A 9,744-nucleotide genomic window follows, 5' to 3' on the forward strand; every position below is an offset into this window, starting at 1 on the left:
AAATCCAACATCCGTTTTTGATAAAAACACTTCAAAAGGTAGGAATTGAAGGAAACTTCCTCAACATGATAAAGAGCATATATGAAAAACCCACAGCCAGCATAGTACTCAATGGTGAGAGACTGAAAGCCTTCCCTCTAAGATCAGGAACAAGACAAGGATGCCCGCTGTCACCACTGTTATTCAACATTGTGCTGGAAGTGCTAGCCAGGGCAATCCGGCAAGACAAAGAAATAAAAGGCATCCAAATTGGAAAAGAAGAAGTAAAACTGTCATTGTTTGCAGATGACATGATCTTATATCTAGAAAACCCTGAGAAATCAACGATACACCTACTAGAGCTAATAAACAAATTTAGCAAAGTAGCGGGATACAAGATTAATGCACATAAGTCAGTAATGTTTCTATATGCTAGAAATGAACAAACTGAAGAGACACTCAAGAAAAAGATACCATTTTCAATAGCAACTAAAAAAATCAAGTACCTAGGAATAAACTTAACCAAAGATGTAAAAGACCTATACAAAGAAAACTACATAACTCTACTAAAAGAAATAGAAGGGGACCTTAAAAGATGGAAAAATATTCCATGTTCATGGATAGGAAGACTAAATGTCATTAAGATGTCAATTCTACCCAAACTCATCTACAGATTCAATGCAATCCCAATCAAAATTCCAACAACCTACTTTGCAGACTTGGAAAAGCTAGTTATCAAATTTATTTGGAAAGGGAAGATGCCTCGAATTGCTAAAGATACTTTAAAAAAGAAAAACGAAGTGGGAGGACTTACACTCCCTGACTTTGAAGCTTATTATAAAGCCACAGTTGCCAAAACAGCATGGTACTGGCACAAAGATAGACATATAGATCAATGGAATCGAATTGAGAATTCAGAGATAGACCCTCAGATCTATGGCCGACTGATCTTTGATAAGGCCCCCAAAGTCACCGAACTGAGCCATAATGGTCTTTTCAACAAATGGGGCTGGGAGAGTTGGATATCCATATCCAAAAGAATGAAAGAGGACCCCTACCTCACCCCCTACACAAAAATTAACTCAAAATGGACCAAAGATCTCAATATAAAAGAAAGTACCATTAAACTCCTAGAAGATAATGTAGGAAAACACCTTCAAGACCTTGTATTAGGAGGCCACTTCCTAGACTTTACACCCAAAGCACAAGCAACAAAAGAGAAAATAGATAAATGGGAACTCCTCAAGCTTAGAAGTTTCTGCACCTCAAAGGAATTTCTCAAAAGGTAAAGAGGCAGCCAACTCAATGGGAAAAAATTTTTGGAAACCATGTATCTGACAAAAGACTGATATCTTGCATATACAAAGAAATCCTACAACTCAATGACAATAGTACAGTCGGCCCAATTATAAAATGGGCAAAAGATATGAAAAGACAGTTCTCTGAAGAGGAAATACAAATGGCCAAGAAACACATGAAAAAATGTTCAGCTTCACTAGCTATTAGAGAGATGCAAATTAAGACCACAATGAGATACCATCTAACACCGGTTAGAATGGCTGCCATTAAACAAACAGGAAACTACAAATGCTGGAGGGGATGTGGAGAAATTGGAACTCTTATTCATTGTTGGTGGGACTGTATAATGGTTCAGCCACTCTGGAAGTCAGTCTGGCAGTTCCTTAGAAAACTAGAGATAGAGCTACCATTCGATCCAGCGATTGCACTTCTCGGGATATACCCGGAAGATCGGAAAGCAGTGACACGAACAGATATCTGCACGCCAATGTTCATAGCAGCATTATTCACAATTGCCAAGAGATGGAAACAACCCAAATGTCCATCAACAGATGAGTGGATAAATAAAATGTGGTATATACACACGATGGAATACTACGCGGCAGTAAGAAGGAATGATCTGGTGAAACATATGACAACATGGATGAACCTTGAAGACATAATGCTGAGCGAAATAAGCCAGGCACAAAAAGAGAAATATTATATGCTACCACTAATGTGAACTTTGAAAAATGTAAAACAAATGGTTTATAATGTAGAATGTAGGGGAACTAGCAGTAGAGAGCAATTAAGGAAGGGGGAACAATAATCCAAGAAGAACAGATAAGCTATTTAACGTTCTGGGGATGCCCAGAAATGACTATGGTCTGTTAATTTCTGATGGATGTAGTAGGAACAAGTTCACTGAAATGTTGCTATAGTATGTAACTTTCTTGGGGTAAAGTAGGAACATGTTGGAAGTTAAGCAGTTATCTTAGGTTAGTTGTCTTTTTCTTACTCCCTTGCTATGGTCTCTTTGAAATGTTCTTTTATTGTATGTTTTTTTTTTTTTTGTTTTCTTTTTAACTTTTTTTTTTCATACAGTTGATTTGAAAAAAGAAGGGAAAGTTAAAAAAAAAAAAAAAAGAAAAAAGACAAACAAGGAAAAAAAAAAAAAAAAACAAAAAAAAAAACAACGATGTAGTGCCCCCTTGAGGAGCCTGTGGAGAATGCAGGGGTATTCGCCTACCCCACCTCCATGGTTGCTAACATGACCACAGACATAGGGGACTGGTGGTTTGATGGGTTGAGCCCTCTACCATAAGTTTTACCCTTGGGAAGACGGTTGCTGCAAAGGAGAGGCTAGGCCTCCCTGTATTTGTGCCTAAGAGTCTCCTCCTGAATGCCTCTTTGTTGCTCAGATGTGGCCCTCTCTCTCTGGCTAAGCCAACTTGAAAGGTGAAATCACTGCCCTCCCCCCTACGTGGGATCAGACACCCAGGGAAGTGAATCTCCCTGGCAACGTGGAATATGACTCCCGGGGAGGAATGTAGACCCGGCATCGTGGGATGGAGAACATCTTCTTGACCAAAAGGGGGATGTGAAAGGAAATGAAATAAGCTTCAGTGGCAGAGAGATTCCAAAACGAGCCGAGAGATCACTCTGGTGGGCACTCTTACGCACACTTTAGACAACCTTTTTTAGGTTCTAAAGAATTGGGGTAGCTGGTGGTGGATACCTGAAACTATTAAACTACAACCCAGAACCCATGAATCTCGAAGACAGTTGTATAAAAATGTAGCTTATGAGGGGTGACAGTGGGATTGGGAATGCCATAAGGACCAAACTCCACTTTGTCTAGTTTATGGATCGATGTGTAGAAAAGTAGGGGAAGCAAACAAACAGACAAAGGTACCTAGTGTTCTTTTTTACTTCGATTGCTCTTTTTCACTCTAATTATTATTCTTGTTATTTTTGTGTGTGTGCTAATGAAGGTGTCAGGGATTGATTTAGGTGATGAATGTACAACTGTGTAATGGTACTGTAAACAATCGAAAGTACAATTTGTTTTGTATGACTGCGTGGTATGTGAATATATCTCAATAAAATGATGATTAAAAAAAAAATATTCTATTTTAAAAAAAAAAAAAAAAAAAAAAAAAAAAGGAACACGTGTTAAAGATTTCATTTTATATGTATGATGAGGGAACCAGATAGATATTTTACTGGCTCAAAAAAGTAAAACAATCAACCAACCAACCAACAACAAGAAAAACCCCACAAATTTATATGGAGTGAAGGAAAGTTGAAATGAATTCTTATCAGAAACAAAACTGATTTTTCCACGTGGAAGGAGAAAATCAATTAAATCACCACGAGACAGGATAGAATTTACATGTCTGTCCATTACCTACAATTTACAAAGCATGGCAAAATAGCTCAAAGACAATGAACCGGTTAGAACCTCACAATCCAGAAGGGTGTGCTATAAACAACACATAGTTTTCCATTGAAACACAGCAATTTTTTCTACAACTGTAGAGCAGTGCTCTGCTTTATTTAATACCCAGACCTATTTCACAGACATTAAAATGCATCCTCTTCAACTCAGACTTTATCCTGGTAAATGTATAATTAGAAAGCCCCTTGGGCAGGTACTGATGGAGCCCGGTATTGGTGTGTTAACCTTCTGACCTCTGAATTCTCTCAGCCCTTCCCCTTCTCTACTCACTGTCTCCCCCTCCTCCTTCCCCTTCTTTACTTAGCTTGGGGCTAAGAACTCTTGACATAAATAACTAACTCTTCAGAGCTTATCAAAAGCAGATGTTACTGAAGGCTCTTGGCTCTGGGTCTCTTAGCACTCATCACTGGGTGCACAGTAAATCTCTCCCTTTGCATGGCTACAGTCTTTTCCTCCGAATTAAAGACCCCTGACCTCCCCCCCCACACACACACACACACTTGTGGCTGTTAACTGGGAAGGCCCCCTTTGCTCCTGGCCCTTTAATTCAATGTGCAGTTAAAATGCTCTTATGCCGTCTCTCGTGTTTGACTTCATGGAGCCCAATCCAATGATGCTTCGTGCATATTACCCACCTTGCCTTTTTGATTGTGCCGGCAGAATCACAGCATCTTAATCATGGAGGCATGAACCATGCCTGTCCCTTTTTTCCAGTATTATTTAATTAATGTGGCCATTATACTCTTGCCACTGCTGAATAGTGGTTTTCTTATCATTGCTGGATCATTTTAAGTTTAAATCATAAATCAGAATATTAATTTAAGATGGGGCTGTGGCACTAATAAACTCAGGATCTTCACCAGTCCTTCCTCTCCCAAGGCCTTTATTTATGTCTTTGTAAAATGAGGCCGCTGAATTCTGAATCTCTTCTGGTGCTATCATAGCCTACAGTGGAAGCTGGAGACATATTGTGGCCCTTTGGTATTTTCAAGATGATGTGATTATAGTTGCTGTTGACAGCTGTAAGCGTGGCTGAAAAAAATTAGTGTACAACCACTCAGAGATTGATTTGAACTGTGGGAATTTGGGAGGGTTTGACCTGTGTGGCGCCAACCAGGTAGCACTCTCTACCGGTCCATGGCCCATTTGAGAAAGTAGTAAGTTCCCCAAGTGAGCTGTTAAATGGCATCTCCAGGGATTCTGGGCTTGAGCAGAATTGCCTGAGGAGTTTGGTTACTGGATATTCCAAAAGCAGATTGCTTACTTCCCTGGCTTTTCAAGAGTAAGGATGGGTTATGATAAATTAAATAAACTCAGATTCATTTGCCCTACCTGCAAATACTCATTAGCAAAAACATGCCTGTATGCTAAAAGTCAGTGTCATGAAAGAAAAGGAAAGGCTGAGAAACAGATCCAGACAAATGAAGGACAAAGAGATTTAAAAGATATGAAAATTAAATGGATTCTGGACCAAAAAAAAAAAAAATGCTGCAAAGTTGATTATAGGGTAATTGGCAACATTTGAATATGGTCTGTAAATTAGATAGTAAATTTTGTCAAATTAAATATCACAATTTTTATAATATTGTGGTTATATAAGGGAATGTCCTTGTCCTTAGAAAATACACTCTGAGGCATTTAGGAGTAGAGGGGCAGATGTCTGCAACTTGCTCTCAAACAGTTCAGAAAAAATAGAAAGAGAAAAAGAAAATGATGAAACAAATGTGGGAAAATGTGAAGAGTGTTCAGGAGTTCTTTGTACTATTGTAATTTTTCTGTATGTTTGAAATTATTTCAAATTAAAAGATTAAAAAAGGGCTATGTAGAAATAATTTCAAAGTTCTGAGACATAATACTTTTGAACCTGAATTCTATACCCAAACTATTATTCAAGTATGAGGACAAAATAAAGACCTGTGAACTTGCAGTAGGCAATGGTTTCTTATATGTGACACCAAATGCACCAGCAAACAAACAAATACAGACAAATTTGACATAATCAAAATTAAAACTTTTGTGCTTCAAAGGATACATTAAAAAAAGTGAAAATAAAATCCAAAAAAATGGGAGAAACCATTGCAAAGCACATATCTAATAAAGGACTTATATCTAAATATATGAGGAACTCTTATAATTCAGTAATGCAGGCAAGTACCCCCATTTTAAAAATCTGAAGATATGCAAAATCTGAAGATGTGCCTATCTTCATAAGCACCTGAAAAGATGCTCAACATCATTAGCCATCAGAGATATGCAAATGAAAACCACCATGAGATACTACTTCACACCAACTAGAATGGCTATAATTTTTAAAAAATGGAAAACAACAAATGTTGGCAGGAGTAATTGTAACCATCAGTTCACAAACTGATTGTGGGAATATAAAATGGTGTACCCTCTTTGGAAAACAGTCTGCCAGTTCCTCAAAAGGTTAAACAGAATTACCATATGATCCAGCAATTCCACTCCTAGGTATATACCCAAGAGAAATAAAAACATATGTTCACAAAAAAATTGTGTATGGATTGTATAGAGATATTATCCATAATACCTAAAAAAGTGAAAGCAGCCCAAATGTCCATCAATTGATGAATGGATTAATAAAATATGGTATATCTATAAAATGGAATATTATTCAACCATAAAAAAGAATGAAGGTTACTGGCAATGGAAGTTCAGTTCCTGATATGAGCAACTATGGACCAGAAAATTATATCTCTAGTAGCAGATAAAACAGATAAACTACAGGAATTTCTTCAAACTCTGAAAAAAAGATCTGGCTAATCTCCTTCAGAATCAAGCAGTGAAAAGAAAAGCTGCTGGAGGACTCCTGAAGTATCTTCTAAGTCTCCTCTGCTCTGAGGAAGCTGGATCCCTTAGAAAACGTAAGATATACACTTACTGTTTCCATTGGTGGAATCAGGAGATTTGCAGAAAGAAGTAACGTCTGAGATGATAGGATTACTGATGCTTGAGTCTCATCATTTTCCAGGACCATTACTGGTTGAATTAGCCAATGGGTTTGTTGATGCTGCCAGAGAGGGCAGCCTAGTGAACAGGAAATCTTTGGAATTATTCCCATCATTCTCACTGCCCTTGATACCAAAAAGGAAAATCTGGTTTATGAAAAAGATGAACTGAGAGGAAGTGAATAAAAGAAGCATTTGGTTAACACACTCTATTTTGGTAGATGGGATCAGCAATATATAATTCAACTCACCTCCATATTCAAGGATGTCCCTCTGACAGCAGAAGAGGTGGCACTTGTGATGAAAAAGTGTTGAGGGTGTTCTCCAAGGTGAATCTTCAAGAAATACCATGTATAGTCTTCCAGCTTCCGGTTCTCTCTTCAAAGGGAAGCAGAAAAAAGGTTTTGGAAGGAATCATGGCCTTCTTTAATAAGCTAGGTAAGCAGCACAATGAGGAAGAGAGTGGTGATGAGCTGTTGGATCTTATTACCATGTCATCCAGTGAACTCCATCATGTGGAAGGCATCATTATTCTACACATTGTTTTTGCCATCAAATTGGACTGGGACCAAGTCAGAGAATTCCTGAAACTTTTAAAGGAGCTGGAAGACTTTCTGTAAAGGGCCATATACTTAATATTTTAGGCTTTGCAGGTCATACAATCTCTGTCTCAACTATTCAACTCTATTGTGGCAAGAAAGCATCCGTAGGCAATACATAAATAAATGAGTGTTGTTATAGTCCAATAAAATATGTTTATGAACATAAAAAAAGGAATGAAGTACTGAAACATGTTACAACATGGACGAACCTTGAAAACATTATGTTAAGTGAAGGAAGCCAGTCACAAGGAACCACATTTTGTATGATTCCATTTAAATGAAATGTCTATAATTGGCAAATCCAGAGAGACAAATTAGATTAGCATTTGCCTAGAGCTAGGGTTTTGGGGGGAAATGGGGACTGACTGATAATGGGTATGAGGTTTCTTTTTGAAGTGATTGAAAATGTTGTAGCAATGACTGTGATGATGGTTGCACATCTTTGTGAATATACTGAAAAACATTGAGTTATACGTGTTAAATGAGTAAATTGTACGGAAAGTGAATTATGTCTCAACTAAGCTATAATTTTTATAAAGCATAAGAAAAAGAATTAGTATCTTCAAGAAATTTATACAAAGCACCATTCCTAAGGGTAAAGCATTGGAAGCATTCTAATTAATGTTAGGAGAAGGCAAGGAGACTGCTAGTTCCCATATGAATCCACATGGTATTAAAGTCCTGGTCAATGCAATGAAAAGTGAGAAAAAAAGAAAATATTAGAAATAAAAGACAAAATTATCTTAATTGTAAATATTATACTGATGGTCGCCCTAGAAAAACCCAAGACCACAGATGGACAAATCAATTGTAATAAGAGCATCTAATCAGGACAGTGATGAGATACAAGATTATAAGCAAAAATTAATAGCTTTTATATATTAGCAAAATCCAATGAGATATTCAGCCATAAAAACAAGTGAAGTGCTGGTACATGCTACAACATAGATAAACCTTGAAGACATCATGTTTAGTGAAATAAGCAGATATGAAAGGACAAATATTGTAGATTTCTCTTATATGAAATACTTAGGACAAGCAAATCCATATAGACAGAAAGGAGTATAGTGGTTATAAGGGCTGGGAGGAGGAGAAAATGGGGAGATATGGCTAAATGAGTATAAGTTGTGGTTTAGGATGATTAAAATAGTCTGGAAATAGTGGTGAAAGTTACACAATATTGTCAATGTACTTAATGTCAAAGAATTGTTTACTTAAAATAGTTAAAATGATTTTTATGTTATATATATTTTACCACAATTAAAAATTAATAAATTATGTATTTTAAAATTCCAACATTATATGGGGAAAATCCCCTTCACTAGGCAACCAAACGTAGAAACCCCCTAGCAATTAACCTAATAGAAAATATGTAATACCAGCCTCTCCTTCCGATAATGAATAAGTAAGCTTCTAATGTACCATCTCTTCCACAGATAGCAGCTATGAACTCTGGACAAAATATAAAACACCACTGGAGTGTACCTCTGTTTAGGTGGTATAGTTTGTTTACATGGCTCACAGTTCAAGGGCCTTCCTTCCCCAGCTCAAACTCCAAGATGGGGAAATCATTTGCCAACTTCATGTGCAAGAAGGACTTTCATTCCACCTCCAAATCCAGTAACAAAAAGGTATGGATGGCAGAAGAGAAAATATACAAGACAAAACAAGAATTAATGCAACCGTATCTTCAAGAACAAGAATTGAATAATAGATTGCTTATGGGAGATGAATCTGTAAAAAGTGGCCTTAATTTTATGTATGAGGCCCACCAGGGGCTAAAAAAGAAAACAAAGAGAAAGAAGAAACAGGATACAAATTTGAATGGCAGTAAGGAGCTCCACAAGAAAAATATGTCAAAGATGACATGAACTTCAGAGATCAGTCTTTCAATATTCAGGTTCAAAATATGAGATGTGTTAAATGTCACAAAGGGGATCATGTCAATTGAGATCGAGAATGTTGTTTGTTTGGTCTTTCTGGAATCAATGCAAGTTCAGTTCCCATTGATGGCTCAGGGCCTCCCAATGCATCTTTCAGAACTAACAGCGGAGATGAGACACAATGGGTTTGCAGTGAAACAAGGTGTACTGGGGAGAAACTTGATGGCAAATGATCCATCACAGGAATACATTGCAAGTGAAGGGGAAGAAGATCCAGAAGTTTAATTTTTTAAAGTCACTAACAACCAAACAAGAGCAGTAGTTCTCAGGAAATTTGAGAAGGAAAAAAAAAAAGAAAAGTAAAAGCTTCAGAAGAGCAGAAGTAAACATAAAAAAACAGAAAAATAAGTCGTCACCCTCTTCCTCCTCCTCCTCCTCTTCCTTCAGTGATTCTAACAGAAAGTCCAGAAGCTGTAACCATAGCCCAGAGAAGAGAGAAGCTGAAAGAAATGAGAGGACAGCAGAAGTGAGAGCAGGGATGAGAGGGGTAGGAGAAGCAGAAACCGAAGTCA

At 37.3% G+C, this 9,744-nt stretch overlaps 1 pseudogene; it reads left to right on the forward strand.

Moving 5' to 3' along the window:
* Positions 1-8,848: 8,848 nt before the first annotated feature.
* LOC119510911 lies at positions 8,849-9,494 on the forward strand (annotated as a pseudogene).
* Positions 9,495-9,744: the final 250 nt, after the last annotated feature.

This window comes from Choloepus didactylus, chromosome 15, assembly GCF_015220235.1.
Source record: "Choloepus didactylus isolate mChoDid1 chromosome 15, mChoDid1.pri, whole genome shotgun sequence".
Lineage (NCBI taxonomy): Eukaryota > Metazoa > Chordata > Mammalia > Pilosa > Megalonychidae > Choloepus > Choloepus didactylus.